This window comes from Miniopterus natalensis, chromosome 9 (assembly GCF_054644295.1).
Source record: "Miniopterus natalensis isolate mMinNat1 chromosome 9, mMinNat1.hap1, whole genome shotgun sequence".
Taxonomy (NCBI): Eukaryota; Metazoa; Chordata; class Mammalia; order Chiroptera; family Miniopteridae; genus Miniopterus; species Miniopterus natalensis.
This window is the reverse complement of record NC_142089.1, coordinates 48,238,596-48,252,443: the sequence shown is the minus strand read 5'-3', so window position 1 is coordinate 48,252,443 and position 13,848 is coordinate 48,238,596. Positions and strand designations below refer to the sequence as shown.

Sequence of the window (13,848 nt, the reverse complement as noted above, 5' to 3'; positions counted from 1 at the left end):
ATAAAAACTACCATTCTATAGTTAATTTCCAAGAAAGTTCCTTTAAATATTCATTACCAAAGGAATACTGACATTATTATCTATGAAAAGCCTAAGTTGTTCTGGTGGGTAACACTGAGAAGAAAAAAAAGTAGATTTTTCTGTGATTTAATAATTTTCAGAGAGCTAGAAATATTGTAAGGACTTGACATATTAAATGATTTTAAAACTCAAAGACTAGGTCTTTCACATTTCTGAGAAATGAATTATTTATTAACAAATGAAAAGAAATCTGGTTCTCCACACATAGAGAAAGGTGATAAAAGGATTTTCATAGTTCTTCAAATATCTTGAACACATAAAAGAATAATAGTGGTAAAGTTGAAAGGCCCAGAATTCATCTCAACTTGGAAATTTCAAGTTAATAAGGAAGCAAGTGTAACCTTAAGACTTCAAATAATAAAACAATCAACTAGCTTTTGACAAAATGAGCAGATACTTGCACACTTATAGCTTTGTAACTAATTCTTTCAAACATTTGGGAATAGTTATTAAAAATGGTTTTAAAAACTCTGTAAATAATGTACCTGAAAATTTGTCCTTAGAAAATAATTCATAGAATAAAATTATTATATATACAAATATACTCATTGCAATTAGATGCAATAGGGTAATGGATCAATATGATCATTATTAAACTACATAGTATTTTAGAAACATTTCACCCTTACATTCATATTTTCAGACTGAGCTCTTTCCTCTACCACTTAGGGGTTGAAGATCCATTACACAATCACTTTACATTAAGTTTTCTTTCGTCATCCAAGTTTGTATGAGATAAATGTGGGGGTTTTTTAGGGGAGTGGGGGTGGGGAGGCCAGCAATTGTCATTCCTGTAAATAATTATCATGACAAAAATAAAGTATATAAAGGGAAAAGTAGTGGCAGCCTTTAGGGAAAATGGAGCAGAGAAAAGATGTGAACAAAGCTCATTTAATTGTTTTCAAAAGTAAAATTAAAAAGAAAACCAAAAATACTATAATAGTCTATTTGCAATATTATTTAGAAATCACATAATTGCCTGATTAGTTGATATTACAGGTACGTGTGGAAGAAAGTTTGAAGAGAACAAAAACTAGCTTGAGTTTGTAATGTATTTTTTTTCCTTAAATTCATTTAAGGCTGCTATATTTTTAACAAAGATGATATTAGTGTTGGTATTTTTAAATTTTTACTTTACTACTCAAACATTGATGAGATTACTCCATGAAAGCACAATTCTTTCCTTTCTTAAAAGAAAATTACTGAGTCAGATTCTTCTCAATATTTATAGTTTACATGGTCAAGTTCTCATGCCGGGGTAGGGATAGTTCATCGCTATATATTGAAGGCAAGTTACAATATATTTTATTTTTTCTGTAACATTTTTTATTAATATTTTTTCAATAACTTTTTTGTAAATACTTTTTTTATTTTAGAGAGAGAGAGAAAGGGAGAGGGAGAGAGACAGAAACATTGATGAGCGAGAAATCAATCAGCTGCCTTCTGCATGCCCCCTACTGGGGATGGAGCCAAAGCCAGTAATGAAACAGATGACCTCTTGGTGCGTGGGGCAATGCTCAACCAACTGCGCCATTCTAGCCAGGCTACAATATATTTTAAATAAATGATTTTCATTTTTTCAACCAAATCAGGAAACTTAAGAGTGTTTATTATTTTGTTTATCAAAGTTAATAAAAACAAACTTTTTGTGCTTAATATATTTGGGGAAAATGTGTCACTCTATTTTAGGGTCATGCATGGGCCAGGATTAAGTAAAAATTCTAAAGATATATTTTGTTTTCTATAACTTCATTTTTTTACTTATTTGTTTAATAGTTCATTGACTTTTAGAGAGAGAGGAAGAGAGAGAGAGAGAGAGAGAAACACCGATGTGAGAACATTGATCAGCTGCCTCCTGCATGCCCTTGACTGGGAACTGAACCTGCAACCTCACAGCACACGGGACGATGCCCAACCGAGCCACACCACAAAGGGCTCTTTTCTACAACTTTAAAAAGCTTCCTTATTTGGCTTATTAGTCTCTTTAATAATAAATATGGAAAAGTTATTTTTACAAAAGTATGAGATTTTTTATTTTTTAATCATAGTTCAAATACTAAATATAAAAATGAGAAAAGGGCAAATGTTAAATATATTTAGATAATAGGAATGAAAGTCAAAGATAATTTTGATCATAAAAAACTGAAAGTATATAACTAGTCATTCAACTAATGCTATCTTAATCTTAATACTTTGGCTTTATTCATAGACAATAAAAAAATGTTTTCGCCCTAGCCGGTCTAGCTCAGTGGTTAGAGCATTGGGCCTCAGACTGAAGGGTCTCAGGTTCAACTCCGGCCGAGGTCACATGCCTCAGTTGCAGGCTCAATCCCCTGCCCCAGTCAGGGCACCGGCAGGAGGCAACAATCGATGTGTCTCTCTCACATCAATGTTTCTCTCCCTCTCTCTCTCTCTCCCTCTCCCCCTTTCACTCTCTATGAAAAAGCAATGGAAGAAGTATCCTCTGGTGAGGATTAAAAAAAGTTTTCTTTCTCCAAATCACAAATCATTTCTCAGCTTATAATAAATTAGTATAGAGAAAGGCAGCGTGCCTTCTAGAGTCTCAGGGAAAAAATTACTGTTAAAATTCAGATCATCATACTTAAATACTCAAAGACAAATGGCTTCTAATATTTTACCTATGTTCCTGTTGAAAACTTTTCTGTCAATATTTAATTATTAAATAAGTACATTTAGTCCTGAAATTCCTCATTTAGTGATTGGTATTAGTAAATTATGACTTTCATTCCCTGCTACTCATCCAAGAATAAGAAAACTGGGGCTCTTTTATACCTTGTTAACAGTACTTTAGATAGTTGAATATAATCTCAAATATAAGTATGTAACAGTGGTTGTAAATTTGCTAAGGTGGCACCAGGGAATATTGATAGTGTGATTGTCAAAAGCACAGATTTTGGAGCCAGACAATCTGGGTTAGAGTCCTGGCAACACCACTTAGCTGTGTGGCCTTGATTTTAACATATCTGTGCTTCAGGTTCCTCATCTGTCAAATGGGATTAACATTGATACCAACTTCTTATGGTTGTTGTGAGGATTAAATGAGGGAACTTTGTGATGCACTTAAATGTGACTGGCACATAGTGAGGACTATTTAGGTTCTATCTACTATTGTGATGACAATGATCTCATCATATGAACTAATTTTTTAGAAAAAATTACTATACCATATGTATAATAAAATATCCTTTTTACAAGCATACACATCTGTACACACAAAAACTGTCCAACTAAGAATTAATGGGTCTCTCCAAATATTCCAGTTCATATTCACTACTTACTCATCTTGATTCTGTTAAAATTTCATCGTTAAAACTTCACATAGGTAGTATTCACTGTATTGCAAATATATTCATTTGTATTTCAAATGCATTCATTGTATTTCAAGTGCATTGTGTTTCAAATACAGTAATCAAGATAGTGTGGTATTGATGAAAGAAGAGGTAAATAGATCAATGGAAGAGAATAGGGAGTCCAGAAATAGACTCATAATTACAGTCATCTGATCTTTGACAAAGACGCAAAGGCTAAATAGCACTGGAACAACTGGACATCCATTTGCAAAGAAATAAATCTAGACACAGACCTTACACCCTTCACAAAAATTAACTCAAAATGGATTACAAACCTAAAAATAAAATGCAAAATTATAAAACTTCTAGAACATAGGAAAAATCTAAATGACCTTGAGTTTAGCAATGACTTTTTTTTGTTAATCCCCACCCAAGGATTTTTTTTCATTGCTTTTTTTTTTTTTTTTAAGAGAGAGTGAAAAGGAGGGAGGGAGGGGGGAAGAGAGGGGAGAGAGAGAAAGAGAAACATCAATGTGAGAGTCACATGGATTGGTTGCCTCCCAAGCCTCAAATGGGGCCCAGGATCCAACCTGCAATACAGGTACGTGCCCTTGACCTGGAATTGAACCTGCAATGGTTTCAGTGTGTGGGCTGACACTCTAACCACAGAGTCTCAGAAGCTAGGGAAGCAATGATTTATTTTTAATGCTCACCCAAGGATATGTTTATTGATGTTTATTGATTTTAGAGAGAGGAAAAGAGAGAGAGGGAAACACATCGATGTGAGTAACATCCATCGGTTGCCTTCCGTATTCGCCCAGACGGGGGATTAAATCCACAACTTTTGGTGTACAGAATGACACTCCAACCAACTGAGCCCCCCAGTCAAGGGTGACAATTACTTTTTAAGTACAATACCAAAACCATAATGTATGGTGTCAGATGGGTACTAGATTTATCAGGGTGATCACTTTGTAAGTTACATAAATGTCTAATCACTATGCTGTACACCTGAAATTAATATAATATTGCATGTCAACAGTAATTTTTAAAATTACTTTGCTTATATTTTTAAAATACTGTATATCTCTTTGATTTTCAAGTCAGCAGATCTTTCTAGCTTTAATTTCCATTGCTGCCTCATATACTTCAATCACACTAAGTTATTAAAAGCTGCTTAGGGGAACCGGGCTGGCATGGCTCAGTGGTTGAGCATCAACCTATGATCCAGGAGGTCTCAGTTCAGTCTGGGGTCAGGGCACATGCCCGGGTTTCAGGCTCAGTACTCAGCAGGAGGCATGCAGGAGGCAGCCAAGCAATGACTCTCTCTCATCACTGATGTTTCTATCTCTCTCCCCCCCTCCTAGGGGAAACTATTGTTTATCACTGAATATTAAAATCCTGTTAGTGGACTAGCATAAAGGGGCTACAAATGTCTAAAGAATAAAGACCTAAGAATTTGAATGCTTGATTTCTCATTTCACCTCTGCCACTTATAGGTGAGTAATTTAGGCAAATCATTTAATTTCTCTGAATTCCTAACTTATAATGAGAGTTAGGTGAGGTAATATACATAAACGCAATAAAACTTATATAATGACATATACATATAAGTTGTTTTTTATTATTTTGAGCTATACAAGCATTTTTGCTACCACTTGGAGGTCATCTCCCTTTACTTAGGAAGTTTTATTTGGCATAAAGCATTAACGTAAGTACCAGAGTCAGCCCCAAAACACTCAGGCATCCTCCAAGATCATGTTCCTTTTTCAGAACTTTATCTCTGAATTTTAGTCTCTTAGTGTTAAAAAAAAAATAACTATTCTATGTCTTCCCCATAATAGTAACATTTATACAGTACAGTTCATCTAATACTTCCACATGTTTCTCATGTGTGATCTATATATATGTGCACATATCTGATATTGAAACTAGTGAAAAGATTTCAAACAGCTTTTCTATAACTAGTGAGCTATGATATTCTTAACAATATTAACATAAACTTAAGGAGTACAAGGACATATCTGTTCTAACATTTGGCCTGCTTTTTACGTAATATCTAAGTAATTACATATAACCAAACTACTGGCCATCTATTAATAGAATATATCTTACCTCTACATGTTATACAGTTGGCCCTCCATATCCATGGGTTCCGCATCTGCGGATTCAACCAACAGTGGATGAAAAATATTTGAAAAATATATATTATGTTGTTGTTGACATGTACTATGTATTTAGGATTATTACAGTTGCATCTATACTAAACATGTACATACTTTTTTTCTTGTCATTATTCCCAAACAATACAGTATAAAAATTTTACATAGCACTTACATTGAATTAGATATAAGTAATCTAGATATGATTTAAGGTATACATGAGGATGTGCATAGTTTATATGAAAATATCATGCCATTCTGTATAAGAGACTTGAGCGTCTACAGATTTTGATATCCTAGGGGTGACCTGGAACCAATCCCCCAAGGGAAGAACTGTACTTTCCTAAAACGTCTTCAAGCACTAAGAGGCATCACTATCATAGATTCTGCCCCCCCACACCCACCTCTGTGTTTTAAAAAATGTTTTTATTGATTTGAGAGAGAGAGAGAAATATCCATTGGTTGCCTCCTGCATGCACCCCAATCAGGGATCGAACCTGAAACCTGGATATTTGCCCTGACCAAGAATAGAACAGGTGACCATTTTGGCGCATGGAACAACACTCAACCAACTGAGCCAAACCGCCAGGGCCTACATCATTTTAAATGGATCTTGTACATTAATATCTGAGTATACACTTTGATTATGTTGAAAGAGCATATAACGTAGAGGAGCGCTGTCCAACAGAAATATAAAACGAGCTACAGATGGCAAGCCACATATGTAATTTAAACATTTCTAGGATCCACATTTTAATAAAAGTAAAAAATTTTAATAATGTATTTTATTTAACCCAAGATATTATCATTGCAACATGTAATCAATATAAAAATTATTAGTAAGCATTTTACGTTCTTGTTTTTATACTAAGTCTTCAGAATCCAGTGTGAATTTTACACTTCACACTGTATCTCAATTCAGATAGCCACATTTCAAGTACTTAGCAGCTTCATGTGGCTAGTGGCTACTGTATTGGACAGTACAGATGAAGAGGTTCCTTCGCATCACCAGTGCTGCAATCCAATTTTTCAGAAACCTCAACCTATGAACTGAAGTATATCACACATATACATCTCTCACATGCACATTTAGGGAAAACAAAATCTTAACAGATGAACACTAAGGAAATTTTATTTTCACTTATAAAATAGTATTCCAGTGCTTGCTTCAGCCATATATATACTATAATTGGAATAACATGGAGAAGATTACCATGGCCCCTGTGCAAGGATGACATGCAAATTTGTGAAGCATTCCATATTTTAAAAAAGATAAATATATGAGGTGGTGGCTGTGTTAATTAACTAGAGGGGAGGAATCCTTTCACAGTGTATACATATATCAAATTATCACAATGTACACTTTAAATACCTTATGATTTTTAAATTAAATTTATTGGGGTGACATTGGTTAATAAAATTATATAGGCTTCAAGTGTACAATTGTATGATACATCATCTGTATCTTATAATTTTACATGTCAATTATATCTCAATAAATTTGAAAAATAAAGTAAAATGGTATTCCATTTTTCATCTACAAGAAAAAGACACTTGTGAGGAAGTTTTGAAATAATACTTTACACTTAGAGGAAAGTAGTGGGACTGGCTCTATTTACACATGTTTACTTCATACATACTTTCACAATGTTAAAAGTAAAAAACCAACAAACAAACAAAAAACTAGGAAATGAGGAATTTATGTGATTTTCACTTTATTCTTTTCTAAAGTTTCTCCTCTCATAAGCAGCCAGGGAGGCCATCAGAATCACTTGGAAAACTTAATTGGCTGGTCAGAGAGAGGGAGTAGTCTGTGGCCAAAGGGAAACCAACAGCCCCTCACAGTAAGACAAGTAGTAACAGAAAAAAATGTCTGTAACAGCACAGAGTGAGGCAGGATTGGAGAGTAGGCTGCTGATCACAGAACTGTTAGGCTCTTAGCCAAGCAATAAACTGATTATCTAGCAAGTTTGTTTAACTCTCCAACTATTTACAACTCTAAAATAATTTCTTTCCATTTAAATCAGTACCTAACCTCAACTATAAATTATCTTTATAATGCATTGCATCCATGAAGGCATAATAATTAAACCACTGCTATTGTGGAGCCTTGACTATGATTCAAAGAATTTATTGAAACCTACCAAATGTAAGTATAGGACATGTATAAAAACAAGCCAACAAGTTCTATAATATTCACCAACTACTATAAAAGTAGGCCATTGACTACCTAATTCCAAATACAATGAGCGCCAGCTACTGTAATTGCTTAAAGAAGGACACTTATAGATAAAAGAAAAATAGTATTTCTAGAATAATTCCATTTTAAATGTATGGGTTTCAACTGTTTGAGTTTTTAGTATTTTAAAATATAGCCTATTTCTTATTTAGGCTAAATCAGCAGTCAAAGCAACTGTTTTGACACCGTACTGTGTTATGTGCCCTAAAGAATACTTCAGTATAAGGCATGATCCCTGCCTTTAAGCAGTTTATTACATGCATATAATACCTATTGTCTATTGCTGCCTTTGCCATACAGTGGCAGAGTTGAGTAGCAGTAGCAAAGACTGTATGGCCCACAAAACCTAAAGATTTACTCTCTGGCCCTTAACAGAAAATGTTCGCCAACCTTGTTTTATACAAATTATTCCTGACTGGAGTAAGAGGACAGTCTTAAAAAACACTAAGCACAATAAAATTTTATTATATCTAGCAAATTTTTTAAAACTGTAATATTTGACTATAAAAGCTCAGTTTTCACTATAAAACATCAGCTTGGCTAATGGTAAAATAAAACTTACAGGCTAATTCTCAACTTGGCTGTGTCTGCTAAATAAATACATATATATATATTAGAATATTTAGAGTAGTGAATAAGATGTTTATCAAAAGAGGGCATGTGTTTTAAAAGGTTAAGACTTTAATAATCATACCTCTCTAATTGTCTAGCTTGACTCACCACTTCTGGCCATAAATGACTTTGGCTGTTTCCCAAAATCAAATTTCCCCCTGAAAGTACTCAATTCTCATTATTTGCCATAGTTATAGTCTATAAAGTTGCTGTGAATGCTGAATTAGTGAATACTGAATCATTACCCGTAAGGGAAATGCAGAGTTAAGTCAACTCGTCAATATATAACCTTGTTTTATGTGTGTTTCTGTTTAACAATGCCTTAGTTAATATAACATTGAACTCAGGACCAACAGCACTATAACTCATGCCTGAATAAAGCTTGTCTAACACAGGTATTCTCTCCATAAGGCACATCACAGCCTTCCTATGCTTAGGAACATAATTTAGACAGCATTTCAGCACTACACTGAAACACTTCTTTAAACAGTGAAATCACCAACAAAGAGCACGAAAATGCAAAAAATGTAGAAGTATACTAAATAGTCTACAAAAACACATTTATAATATGAGAGCTGAAATAAAGCTAAGTAAGCACTGCTTTGTTGGACCTCAGTTGGGAACATAGGACTCAAATTTTTTTTGCCCATGCTCATTTCTGCAAAAAACCTGCAAAGAACCCCAACTACTTGATTTCAGGGTTACAAACAGATTTTAGTTAGTGGGCAAATTCAAAAGTACAGAATTGGTAAATAATGAAAGATCAACTGTATAATGATGCACTACTACTGATAACCTTCCAAATAAATTATGATATTTAAAAAATTATTTTTAAGCAAGAGCAAATTAGTAAGTACACTGGCACTCAAAATAATGTCTTTAAAGTTATATTTCTTTGGTATGTATAAAGTGAATGGTAGGAGTGTATAACTCTCTTTCTCACTCCACACTCGGTTTACTACTACTTTGAGACAGCCTCTAGTTGGCCAAATCTGACTCCCAGCTTGGCTTAAGTTCTTGTGACCTTGAGTTCCCATATTTCTCCCAGCATCTCGACTCTATCACAACTACATAACTATGTGTCTGCTTATGCCTTGCGCACTGGGTTGTAACCTCCCTGAGAGGTCCTGTTTTGTTTTCTCTAGAACTTATTTTCTTATACTAGGACTTATCTAGAATGTATTGCTGCTCAGTTAACTTTTAATGAGTGAATAATTCAATGACATGAGTAATTATGAGGACCTAAAGTAAGATGACTGTGAAATAAAAAAGACAAATGGTTAAATTTAAGTAATCAAGAGGTTGGCTATGTACAATTTGCCAACCAACTGTATGTGGAGATTTGAAAAAGTTTTAGATTGCCCTAGTTTCTAGATTGAACAAAGATGTGCACAATTGGGATACCAATGGAAGTATAGAATATAAGAAGAGTACATTTGAAGAGAAAGGCAAGTTTTGTTAGAATATGCCTATAACCCTATCAATCACACCTTCATCTATGCTACTTCTATACTTGGTAAAATTCATTGCTTGAACTATATTCCTAATTACTACCTGTGTTGTAATAACTTGTTTCTCTAACACTTCTACAATAATGTAAAATCATACAGGGCAAAGTTTATCTAATTTTTGACTCCTCAAAACCTAGTAATACAATATTCAATTAAATTGAATGTGGATGACGGTGTCTAGGAAAGAGAGTTGGATATTCTGAACTGGGACTTAGGAAAAAAGTCTTAGTTGTAGATAAAGATTTAGAAAAGGTTGTAACAGGTAGTATTTTAAAGTATAAAAGAGGGATAATTTTTGAAAGAATCAAAGCCCGAACTTTGGGATCACCAGCATTTAAGGGGCACATCAATCAAAAAATGACAATGAAAAAGACTGAGAATGAACAATTAAAGATTTACCAGGTAAGAATGGTATGGTAGACACTACTGATAATAAAGCAAATAGTCATCCCTACCTTCTTTTTGGCTAACATATCTAATATATTTTAAAATCTAGTAATGAACTCAAGGAAGGTATAAGCTTCCCTCAGTCCCTTGGAAATAACTCATGGTTAATTTAAGTCAAACACAGTAATTACATGTGTTTTGCCAGCAATTGGTGTAGGGGTGGCCACTGAGATGTAAGGGAAATGCACTGGGGAACTTTGGAGAGATTCTACTTCCTCTAAAGAGAAATGCAGGAGAAAGCCCAGCACTGCCTTTTCTGCTTTCAGATAATGAAAATATGATACTTGCTATCTCACAACCCTGAAAGAAGGCCAACGGTCTGCAAAGCAACGAGAATGATAGAGTAAAAAGAGAACAAGAGCCTGGATCCTTGATATTGTTGTTGCATCTCTGAATCAGTCTTGGAACCACCTATCACTGGGCTTATTGTTAAAAAGATTCTGTTACTTGAAGCTGAAAGCATCCTGATACCACTGGTGTCTCCAAACCCAGAGGACATGGAGTGATAGAAAAGTACTCCCAGGTAAGAATGATTTTAATTTCATTAGTGACAGCTAATCATGCAAACACTCAAAAAACAACAACAACAACAAAACAAAGAAACAAGCAAACTTATGTGCAAGCATTATTCTAAACTCTTAACACATGTAGTATCATTTAATCTCTCATAACAATCCTAGGAGGTAGATGAGATTGTTGGCAATGAAAGCAAGAGCCAGAAGCCAGTGACTTGAACAATCAGAGACATGAAAATGTAATAGTAAATTTAAACATCTCAAAAAAATCATCTGAAAAAAAAGAAGAGAGTTGTGGAGCATTCTTGCTCTCTCTGGAGCACTCCCAACCCTTTCCCACTCTCCTTCCCTCAGGCACACCCTGCTTTTCTTTTTCCTAAATTCCAAGGGCCCTTCTTTTGCCTCTGTAACTTGTTTCCTGAGCCCACACAGCCCAGCTGGCTCACTTCTTCCATGGCTCACCTATTCTACCTATGTGACTTTCTAAACAGACTTGCTTGTATTTGAGTCTTGGCTCTGAATTCTTTCTTGGGGGGGGAAAAGAAAATGAAGAAGAGAGTTGTAATAAGGGCGGGATAAAAGGTTTTAAGATGGTCAAGAGAGGAAGAAAACAATATTGAGGAAAATGAGACATATAAAGAAACATACAATACATAAAGAAAGAAAAAACTGCTTAAGTAAGGTCTTAGAAAATAGGAAGGTTTGGTACCAAGAGTGCAAGTAGATGTAATTTGAACAAAATTAGAAATGAGATTTTTCTAAAAAATTAAAAAGGACAAATTTCTAAATTTGTAAAGCAAGGTAACTATGAAGACCAAGAAGTTCACTGATGTTATCAAACATTTTTTAAAAATTATAAAAAGGACACCCACTATTAAAGAGCTGAGAATAAAAGTAGGGCATTTGATAAGAATGATGACGGTTTGGCATACCAATTATGGGAAATAGGAAGGAAACTGATTAGATACAAGTAAAGAATTACTAAATCTCACTGAGGACACCACTAAAACCAGAAGCCACAATGAATGGACATTCATTTTATTCATTTCTTCACATTTTATTAAGAATCTTCCATATGCCAAGACACTTTTCTAGGTTCTGGGAAATACAGTATAAACAAAAATCTGTGCCTCATATTCTTTACATTCTAATGGGGAAGATAAAGTTTTAATTTTTTTTAATAATTAAAAACAATTTAAAAATACTATATGGAATGTTAGATGGTGATAGGAGCTAAGGAAAATAAAGTAGGAAAGGGAAATAAGAGAATTAAAATTTTAGATAGGATGGCCAGGAATGAGTTTAAAAGATTAAGAAATGACATTTGCACTATGACCTAGAAAGGGGCAAGAGGAAATAAATAAAATAAGAAGGGGGGGAAACTATGTATATTTGTGGGGGTAGAACATACCAGGTAGAGGGAAATATAAAAAATGCTAGGCACCTTTGAGTTGCTACTGTGTCAGAATGATGAAATGGGTGTGGTGAAAAGGTTAGAAGGTAGTCAGAAAAATAATAAGTGGCTAAATGGTGTGGAGCCTTGTAGACTACTGACTGGCTTGTATGAGGGCAGATGAGAAGCCATTGAAATTTTATGCAGGATGTCGGGATCACTTTGGCTTCTGGTGTTAAGAATAGAGTGGGACAGGATGGTAAAGACTAAAAAGAATGTATTGCGTTAATCCAGGTGGTTCGGACCATGATGTAACTGTGAAGGGGCTATTTTATTTATTTTAAAAGTAGAGTCAATAGGATTTCCTGATGAATCAGATGTGCGATATAAAAGAAATCAATAATGACTCCAAGGTTTTTCAGCTTCAGCAAACTGAAAGAACAAAATTGCTATTTCCTAAAATAGGAAGATAGAAGAGCTGAAGGGGGAAATTAAATTTAATATTGAACATGTTAAGTTGAAGATGCCTACTAACTTACAAATGGTAATGTCTAAAAGGCAATTGAATATATAAGTCTGGTATACATAGAAGCAAGCGGTCCAGAGGGAAGATAAGACATTGGGAGTAGAGGTGATCTTTAAAACCATGAGACTGAAGGAGATTATACTAGAGTGAATGCAGATTTAAAAAAAAAAAAAAAAAAAAGTCCAAGGACAGAATTCTAAGGGTCACAAATGTAGTAGTAGTAACTATTACTAGGAAAGTGGGGCCTCCCCCTTGCCCCAGATGAATCTTAATTATTCGAAACCAAGTATGATACTTGCTAGAGTAAGTCTGTGTGATTCAGCTCTGAGTCCAACTGGTATCCAGGGGAAGGAGGTAGAAGAAAGAGAACAAACTTTCCTCATCCACTTTACAATCATGACTGCATAACACCGGGAACTGTGGCAACCATTATGCAATCATTAGGAGCATTAAACCACATACTAAGGATGGCAGAGGGCAAAGATGAAAAGAACACTCTACCTCATATATTGTTGAGCTGCTAAATCAACCAGTCCTAGAGCCACTCTGCATCTGGATTTTTTGGTTATTACTTAATAAGGATTTTCATTACCTATGGGCAATAGTATCTGGTTACAATAATGTCGTTTAATTTTCATTACAATGCTTAGGGTACCAAAGAACAAACTGAGACTCAGAAAAAAGTTAAACTTGGAAAAGTTAAATAACTTGCATTTATGTAGCAAATGGTGAATTGAACTTCATCTAACTCCAAAGTCTATTTCAAGTGATTAAGAGTAGTGAATTTAAAGAGTGGACACAACTAAAAGACAAAGGAAAATGGGAGCTGAGAATTCTTGAAGTGACCGGCAAAGGCCAGGAAGTAACAGAGATTAAAAGAAAAGGGAAGTGCCAAAAGACTAGAAGAACAGATGGAATATATTAGTAAACAAGCTAAAGTGATAATAGGTCTTCATGAGAGAATACTGGAGTTGAAGATTTTTATTTTTTGAGTAGTCTGAATGAAGACTAGATGTAAGACTGTAGCTATGAGTAAGGAAGGAAGTGCATT

The 13,848-nt window shown here is 34.5% G+C and overlaps 1 non-coding gene across 1 annotated transcript; it reads left to right on the top strand.

Annotated features, from left to right (window-relative positions):
- Window positions 1–6,715: 6,715 nt before the first annotated feature.
- LOC148092458 (U6 spliceosomal RNA) lies at window positions 6,716–6,820 on the top strand. Its single transcript, XR_015715133.1, has one exon. It is a non-coding gene; the product is annotated as a U6 spliceosomal RNA (small nuclear RNA).
- Window positions 6,821–13,848: the final 7,028 nt, after the last annotated feature.